The sequence below is a fragment of the Bison bison genome, unplaced genomic scaffold (genome assembly GCF_000754665.1).
Source record: "Bison bison bison isolate TAMUID 2011002044 unplaced genomic scaffold, Bison_UMD1.0 scf7180017864174, whole genome shotgun sequence".
NCBI lineage: Eukaryota > Metazoa > Chordata > Mammalia > Artiodactyla > Bovidae > Bison > Bison bison.
This window is the reverse complement of record NW_011494746.1, coordinates 2,585,868-2,594,722: the sequence shown is the minus strand read 5'-3', so window position 1 is coordinate 2,594,722 and position 8,855 is coordinate 2,585,868. Positions and strand designations below refer to the sequence as shown.

The 8,855-nt window shown below is 43.2% G+C and overlaps 1 long non-coding RNA gene across 1 annotated transcript in view; it reads left to right on the top strand.

Annotated features, from left to right (window-relative positions):
* Positions 1-736: 736 nt before the first annotated feature.
* Positions 737-8,855, top strand: part of LOC104990261 — a 48,572-nt gene continuing 40,453 nt past the window's right edge. Inside the window, exon 1 of the long non-coding RNA XR_825489.1 lies at positions 737-878. This is a non-coding gene — a long non-coding RNA (uncharacterized LOC104990261). The remainder of the gene's footprint in view (positions 879-8,855) is intronic.

Sequence of the window (8,855 nt, the reverse complement as noted above, 5' to 3'; positions counted from 1 at the left end):
AAGGGAACCCTTTGAAACTGGAAACAAGCAAGTTAAGGCCAAATCTCAAAAAAAAGTGATCCTTTACTAGTTCATTACCAAGTCACACAATAAAAATAGTTTGTAAGTCTAAGGGGATGAGGTCTTGCTGTGCTGCTCTAGTTAACCAAAGGGCCATCAAATGGTTTCTTTGTGGAGGCCTGAAACTGCACAGGTGTCTGATTTGAGCCCTTCCCTGGTATCCTTAGTCTTGGGAGACAGAACAGTTTGCCTACAGGTTGAAAACAGAAAGCGTTCAAGATGTGAGAGTAATTCCCCAGAAATGAGCCTGTGCCATGACTTGTGAATTGTGGAGCCCACGGGTAAACAGACTAGAGACCACAATCTCTTCCTCAGAGGAATTTCCAACGGTACTAACAGTGGTAGTTGGTGAAACAGAAACCATCCTTATCGGACAACTCCTCCAGCTTCCAGGTAGCTTCTGGGGAATATATGAGCTGAAAGTCAAGGAAAGGGAAAGAAGAGGTTATAGACTCCCTCAGAAAGGGAAAGAAGAGGTTATAGACTCTCTCAGACTCCTCTTAGGGCTGGAGTCTGTCTCCAATAACACCAGCACAGTGGAAGTAAAACATATGCTTCTTTGGAATTAAAGTCAGCCCCAAATAGCAAAGAAAGAACAGGATGCATGACCCCTGTTTGTAAACAAAGACCAAGATAAATGTCGGCTGCCAGACCTCAAAGGAAGGGATGAGAGGCCACTTGCAGAGAGAAGCCACAGGCAGCAGAATGAGCCCTTTGGTCTCCCTGGTGGTCTCTCGAAGACCTTTCCAGAGGCATCACGGAAGAGCAGGGAAGCCAAGGGAGCCAGAGGGCCACCTGCCCCAGCACCCTCTTCACAGGTCTGTTTTTCTATCTTTTCTTAGTTAATGCTTAAGTGTTTATAAACTTGATCATCATTCACATCACAGCTGTGGTTGAATGTTTTAGAATCTGGCACTCAGATGTAAATCTCCCAACAACAGGTAAATGGCTAAGCCTCAGTTTCCTTGTCTATATCATGGGGATCCCAGCATTCCCTACTTCGTAGATGGTTGTAAAGAATAAATGAGATCATGTATGTAAAGTGTTTAGCACAGTGGCTGGCACACAGCCAGTGCTCACACACGGTAGGTGCTATTATTTTTGTTCTGTTGTTGTTGCTGATTCTGCCCTTGGCTTTGTCATGACCGACTCAGACATTTTCCAGAGTGAGGAATTAGGTGTTATTGATGTCAACCACAAAAAGTGGCAGCTGTAGGGGAGAAGTGAAGAGGAAGGGAGTATGCCTGTAATGATTGTGCAGATCATTATGTGATGTAATGATCTGCACATCGTGCAGATGTGCAGCATCCACATCTATCAGCCTAGTTCCCGAGTCTGTCTCGGCCAGCTTAGAAGTTAGCTTCTCAGGGCAGAAGAGGCATCAGGGCTGGTCTTCAAGGAGATTCAGTCATGCTGGCTGAGGGCTCAGGGGCCATTCATGGGCTTCCCTAGTGGCTCAGATGGTAAAGAGTCTGCCCACAATGTGGGAGACCTAGGTTCAATCCCTGGAGAAGGGAATGGCAATCCACTCCAGTATTCTTGCCTGGAGAATTCCATGGACAGGGGACCCTGGTGGGCTACAGTCCATGGGGTCGCAAAGAGTCAGACACAACTGAATGACTAACACACACACACACACACACACACACACATGGGCCATTCACACATGATATACAATGAAGAAGGAGGTCCCCTGGGAGACATCTGGAGAAGACCCCTCCACTGGGCCAGGAGTTCTGTCCACCCCCCTCCCCACCTCTCTCACTCCCACAGGGTTTGGGGGAAAAAACAGTGCAGAGACAGCATCGCCCCCACCTTGGGGCCAAACATCCTATCAAGAACCAGTGCCTCACTCTCAGCCAGGGAACTCGAGACCCACAACAGGACCCAAATCAGACAGCAGAGCTCTGCTAGTCCTCGGCATCAGAGCCCTGGATTTTACTGAAGCTGGGAGGCACTGTTTGGTTTCAAGTTGTCATTTCCAACTGGAAGACAAGATATGCTTTTCTAGCAGATCAGTACACAAGTAGTTTTGATAATCAGGCCACTTTAGAAGCTGTGTTCCAGTAATTGCACTAAATCTCTGGAGTTCTCTTTCTTTTGATAACACAAATAAGAGGAAAGTAAAGTAAAGGTTTCTGACTTTTGTCTTCAGTTCAGTTCAGTCGCTCAGTCGTGCCCGACTCTTGTGACCCCATGAATCACAGCACACCAGTCCTCCCTGTCCATCACCAACTCCCGGAGTTCACTCAGACTCATGTCCATCGAGTCAGTGATGCCATCCAGCCATCTCATCCTCTGTCGTCTCCTTCTCCTCCTGCCCCCAATCCCTCCCAGCATCAGAGTCTTTTCCAATGAGTCAACTCTTCACATGAGGTGGCCAAAGTACTGGAGTTTCAGCTTTAGCATCATTCCTTCCAAAGAAATCCCAGGGCTGAAAGACTTTTGTCTTAGGTGTTACCAACAAAAAGACAACTCCATAAAGATTACTGAGGGCTTCCTGTCTCATGGTAGACTCTGCCTGCAATGCAGGAGACATGGGTTTGATGCTTGGATCAAGAAGATCCTCTGGAGCAGGAAATGGCAACTCACTCCAGTGATCTTGCCAGGATAATCCCATGGACAGAGGAGCCTGGTGGGCTACAGTCCATGGGGTCTCAAAGAATCGGACATGACTGAATGACTGAGTACACACACACACACAAAAGATTACTGAAGAGGAAATGCAGCATGATATATATATATATATATATATATATATGTGTGTGTGTGTGTGTGTATATATAGTCCAGGGCCTAGGACAATGCCCAGAATACAGAGGTACTAATTAATGTTTACATAATAAGTGTTTACTGAAGTTCATTGAAAAATAGCCCTGCGTCTGAACTTGCCTCGTGACCCACTGCCTAATACTCCACACTCCCAATGCAGCAGGCCGGGTTCAATTCCTGGTCAGGGAACTAGATCCCATGCGCTGTAACTAAGAATTCACATGCTGCAACAAAGCTGGACGATCCTAAGTGCTATAACTTAAGATCCAGTACAGACAAATAAAATAAATTAATGCTAAAAAAAAAAAAAAAAAAAATCCCAGCACTGATCTGTAACTCCATGTATCAGGAAAGTGCCTTCTCTCTCTCACACACACATACAAACATACACATAAAATGGCAAACAACAAGCAACCTCAATATATGGTCATTTAAAAAAATAACATAACACAATTCACAGATATTTTCTCTGAGAATCGATTCTCTGGTTGCTGACTCTCAAACTTTGTTTCTTTGAAAAATATAGACCTGAAAATTCTCATAGAACTCCATTTTGTTCTTTTCCATATTCCCTTTATTCCTTCATTCTATCATGCACACCTCATATTTCATCTTTACAACATTCAGGATCTGGTTATGACAAACTCTGTAACAGCTCATCATATTCCCTCTATGGTCTTTTGTCTAGTTTTACTAAGTTATATCCCTTATACAGAAGTACATGACCCCAAAATATATAAAAGTCTTTTTTTGCAACCCAAAGAGTGAGGGTGTAACTGATATAAATGTAACTGACACTTATTTAACATTGGTGTCTCAAATAACTTCCTTTTTAAAAAATGTATGGTGGTGTTTTACAAGAAGTCCATTGATGGGCTCTTGAAAAATTTAGAACAAAACAATGCATCAGAGGGGGCCTGTCTTCTGGCCAGATCATCATCTATGTTTTTGTGAGTGTTTGTCTGGAGTATGGGACACTTATGTATGCAAACACGCACACTACAAGGGAAAATCCAGAGAATGCAGAGACTGTCTAATTCATCAAGGCATGAATCTCTTCCTGGTACAGACTTCAACTATTATATCGGTCAACCCAAGCCAACCCCTCCCCAAAAAAGAAATCAGTCCTCTCATTAGTCTGGGATGATTGATGGACAGAAATCATATTATTTAAATCCTTTGTTGATTCTGTGCCCAATATATTGATACTTAACATGAAATTTGCCTTCAAATCATGATTTACAAAAAACAAAAAGTAAGAACAATCATTTGTTTCCTACCTGCTGCTGTGGCCACCAGAAGCCAGGCTGCTGCTCTCCAAATGGGGCAGGCTTCAGGATTTAATTTTCAGCTCCCTCCCCTGGAACCAGAATCGTCAGAAGAAAACTTTCAATTGCTATGAGCAAGCAGACTATTTACTTCCAGCCAATTCTTCCTAATTCCTATGGCTTGCTGAGTGCCAGAGTAGGGTGCTTAAGAAAGGATGTCTGGGGATAAAGGGGTAGAGTTTGGGGGAAAAGAGAAGAGAGAGTTCCCAGGGCAAGAATTTGCTCACCCAATACCCTTCCTTCAAGCAGAGGAAAGCCTTCTTTTTCAGTTTTAATTTCTCATGGAAGAGCTGCCACTGCATTACTCATAAGTAATTACTACATTGCTCCTTTACAAACAGCAGACATACTTTTTGGGCGAGCCTCCAGATTTCTGATGCATGCCTGTACCTGTCCATAAGGATAATGCTGTGCCTGGGAAAATTGAGAGGACAGCAAGCCCGCCCAAAGGGAGGACCAAGTCTAGACTATTAATCAAGTTCCTGAGATAAAATATACCACAAAAGAAGATCAGAAACTTCTGTGAGCCCCTCCATCCACAGAGCATCCACCTCACTCATGGAATCACTTGGTTAGGACTCAAACTTTTTCCAAGTAGACCAGCAGCTACACTTAGTCAAGCTTTAACTTGTTTGCCCAAGGAGGAAAGGAGGAGCAAGAATTACTATTACAGAAGGAATGTGGTTTTCTTACTTACTATGAGCAGTCAGTGTAGGAAAGTCAAAGATGATCGATGTGCAATTACAGCTCCTCTAAGTTTTATATCTGAAATACAGTGTTTAAGAAGACATTTCAGTGGTAAGCATGTATTATAGAGGCTTCATATTCAATTCATTTCTAGTTTCCAAGAAGAAGAGGTAACACAGTAGAGAGGTTTCTACAGCAAAGGGGTAGAAATAGGAAATCTTGGGTCTACTGTTTACTATTGTGACTTACTCTGGTTTCCAAATAAGTAAAAGGAGAATACTGTGCTGCAAGATCTGCACAGTAATATAACATCATCTCTCACTTTTATATCTATCTGCCTTGTTCTTACATCAACATTTTAGTTCTCCTCTGGGGAATCATCCCTTCCTCTCAGTTTTTTTGGGTGGGGTTGTACCACCCTTAGGCTTCTTCAGAAATGTAACTGTGGCAAAGCTGAGCTAGTCAGAGATTGATGGGGAGATTGGTCCAGAGAGGAGTTCACGCCAGCAGAAGTCATTGATGGGACTTGCTGCTAAGAGGAGTTCTCATCTTGCTGTGGCTGCTAATCTGGTGAAATAGAACCTCTTGCTTCTGGTGGCCACCCTAGGAAAAGAGGGACTACATGGAGGCAAAGCCATTGCAGAGGAAAGGGGAGCTTAGAGAGAGCAAGAGACCAACTTCTAAGGATGTCATTTGATGAAGACTTAGATTCAGCCGTGACTGAAACTATTAATATCATTTCCTTTGGATTTCTTGAAAATTTCCTTTGGTTCCTTAAGCCTGTTTTACTTAGGATTCTGATGCTTTCCACTGAAAAAAAATTCCAGCTAATATGAGTCCTATTCAGGTGCCCTCTAACACCACTTTTAAAAAACATTTCTCTTTAATATTTATATCCACAATAAGCTGGGTGGCATGGGGATGCATATGATCAATAAATGAGTTTCCTTTTGATATACTCTTGGAAATTTTTGCTATTTTAAAGGCTAAGCCTACAGAGCAGAGAGAGATAGAAGTAAGACAAATTCTGATGAAAGATTTTTAAATTCTTTACTCTTCTCTCCCAATATAGCTCTTTGCAAGAAATTAAATTCAAACAATGCACAAAGGTGAAATGCACAAAGTGAAAATCTCCCATAATTTTACCTTCAGGAAATAACCATGGCTGATGTTTCAGTGGTGTGCCATTCAAAATGTGATTCACAGACCAACGCTTTGGCCTGGAGCTGGTTACAAATGCAAAACCTCGGCCTCAATCAGCTCTCACATTTTAATAAGGCCCCCCAGAAATCTGTATGGATATCAAAGGCTGCAAAGCCTTGGCCTAATATATAGTTCTCTAGATATTTTTTTTTCTTCTAGTTGCTAGCATTTTTCAGTACATTTAATTTTTTTTTAATTTTTACTGATTTTGTAAAGAAAAGACATATATGAATACAATGAATCAGGGAGAATGAAATCAAAATCCTTTACAAATGTAAGTAATTCATTTACTGGGATCATATGCAAATTTTAAAGGTGTTAAAAACCCATACATACCCTGCGTGTGTGCTAAGTCACTTTAGTCATGATTCCAGTCTGCAATCCCATTGACTGTAGCCTGCTAGGCTCCTCTGTCCATGGGATTATCCAGGCAAAGATACTGGAGTGGGTTGCCATTTCCTCCTCCAGGGGATCTTCCCAATCCAGGCATCAAACTTATGTCTCCTGCCTTGGCAGGTGTGTTCTTTACCACTAGTGCCACCTGGGAGTGGGGATACACACCCTGCAGCTGCTGCTTCTGCTGCTAAGTCACTGATTCTGTGTGACCCCATAGATGGCAGCCCACCAGACTCCCCCGTCCCTGGGATTCTCCAGGCAAGAACACTGGAGTGGGTTGCCATTTCCTTCTCCAATGCATGAAAGTGAAAGTGAAGTCATTCAGTCGTGTCTGACTCTTAGCGATCCCTAGGACACTACATATAGTAGCAAACAATCCCAGGACAGGACGCACTAGAGCTGTGGTTCTTCACCATCTGGAGGTCACACTGCCAGCCCCACAACCAGAGTTTCCAATTCAGTAGAATGGCTGGGTGCTGGGCGGTGGGAGGGGCGGGGGTTAGGCCTAAGAATCAGCATTCTAACAAGTTCCTGGGCAATGCTGATGCTACATTTCACCAGTGCTTCAAAAATAAAGATGCTTTTATACTATACATACATACATACTATATATAGTACTCTGAACCTTGCTTTTTTTCAATTAATACTGTATCTTACAACCTTTCCATGTCATCCACATAGCATTACAGCATTCCTCTTAAGGGCTGCAAGTTAAGAGATTTTTGGCTAATATAATAATATATGCCAAATGACAAAGAAGGGAATCACCAGCATCTTCAGAAGAAGGACAAGCAACCTCAACACTGGAGTTATCATTTTCAACATTAAATAAGCAGCCTGTGTTTGAGTCTATAGATAAGCAAAGGTCTGAATGGACCAGGAAAGTGATCAGCATTGTGCAAGTGCCACTAAAGACACATGAGAATCTATTAACAAACTTCTATATTTAAAGCCAAGAGTCAAGTCAAGGTCTTTCTATGAGGACTTGGGGAAAAGAGTTGTATCCTCAACTGACATGGCATGCTCTCAAATTTCTCATCTCAAACTTCTGAGGAGTAAGGTATGGTATGACTTACTAGACTGGCTTTGTCCAATCTTCATCTCATGCCAAGTCCACTCTGAAAATAAACTTCTTATATAAGGGAGCTGTGATGCAAAGGAAAGATATCCTCCACCTTCTCAAAGCTGGTGGTTGGTGAGAGGCCGTCTAAGACCCACAGTCTCAGGCTTCTTAAAATCCAACCATCCACAGATGCTATGAACTTGGTTAAACACTTGGCAAGATTAGCCGGGACATCATGTGAGCTGTAATCACACTGTGTTCTTCTGGGGGCCTTCCAGGGCATAATCTAAATCCTCTGTTCATTTCTCTTTGAGGACAGAAGAAGTATCACAGGACAAACACATACCCAAGAAGCTTCTCACACAGGAAGCTGCTAATGCAGCCTTTCATTGCTCTGACTGGTGTCAACCCAAACCCTACCATGTTGGCTACATTCCTAAAGAGTTTCACAACTGCTTTGCCAAGTGGCAGATACTGCATTTGGGCAGAAAGGGGAAGACTATGTCACTGTGAGAACTTGGTATCCACCATCCATCCCACTTGCCTTCTTTGACACAGAGGTTGGAAAGCTGAAAGATATGTTCTACAGGCTCCTTGTGGCCAGGGTATGGTTTGCAAATCAGTCCTGCCAATAGATACATGTGTGGGAGATTTGGAAGATGGACATAAGGGTGGGACTGTTTTTCCTGCTGCTTCTACTCTGCTGTTGGCAGATGGGAGCTATTCCTCAGCAGTGTCCCAGGGTCCAGGGTCCAGGCTCCAGCTGTGTGACTGCTGAGGGGCTATTCTGGTGGTGGTGGTGGAGCTTTCTAGGTTGTTTGATTGCAGCTAAGGTGATGTGTTCAGTCTAGTCCATGAACTTCTAGTCACATCCCGCTCCTGAGTAGCAGTAGGAGGTAGAGGGTGCTTCCCCTGGCAGGTCAGATAGTCATTTGCTCTGGGGGTCAGCCGGGAATCCTGGCCTGGCAGCCCCTTTTCCAACCTTCCCAACAATTTTGAGGTCTTCACACAGGCATCTTGTCTGTTGAGTATATGCTGGTTGCTGTTTCTCTGACGAGGGCCAAAAATCTAGTTTGTCTTCTTTCTGATGTCACTCTCCATAAATTTCTCAGGTAACTCAGGTGCCAGGACTTCTCAAATTTCAGTCACAGTCCTGAAGAGGTCAGATATCACTCTCCAACAATTCTGAATGTACTGAAATCCAGGATTAAATTTCTTTCTGCTTAAGAAAGTGGATTGCGTTTCCCATGACTGAACCCTGACTCAGATCCTAATTTAAATACAAGTCCTGAGTTTTTCTAGGTAGTTTCTAAAACTTTTCACACCCTCACTGAAGTAGGGCTAATG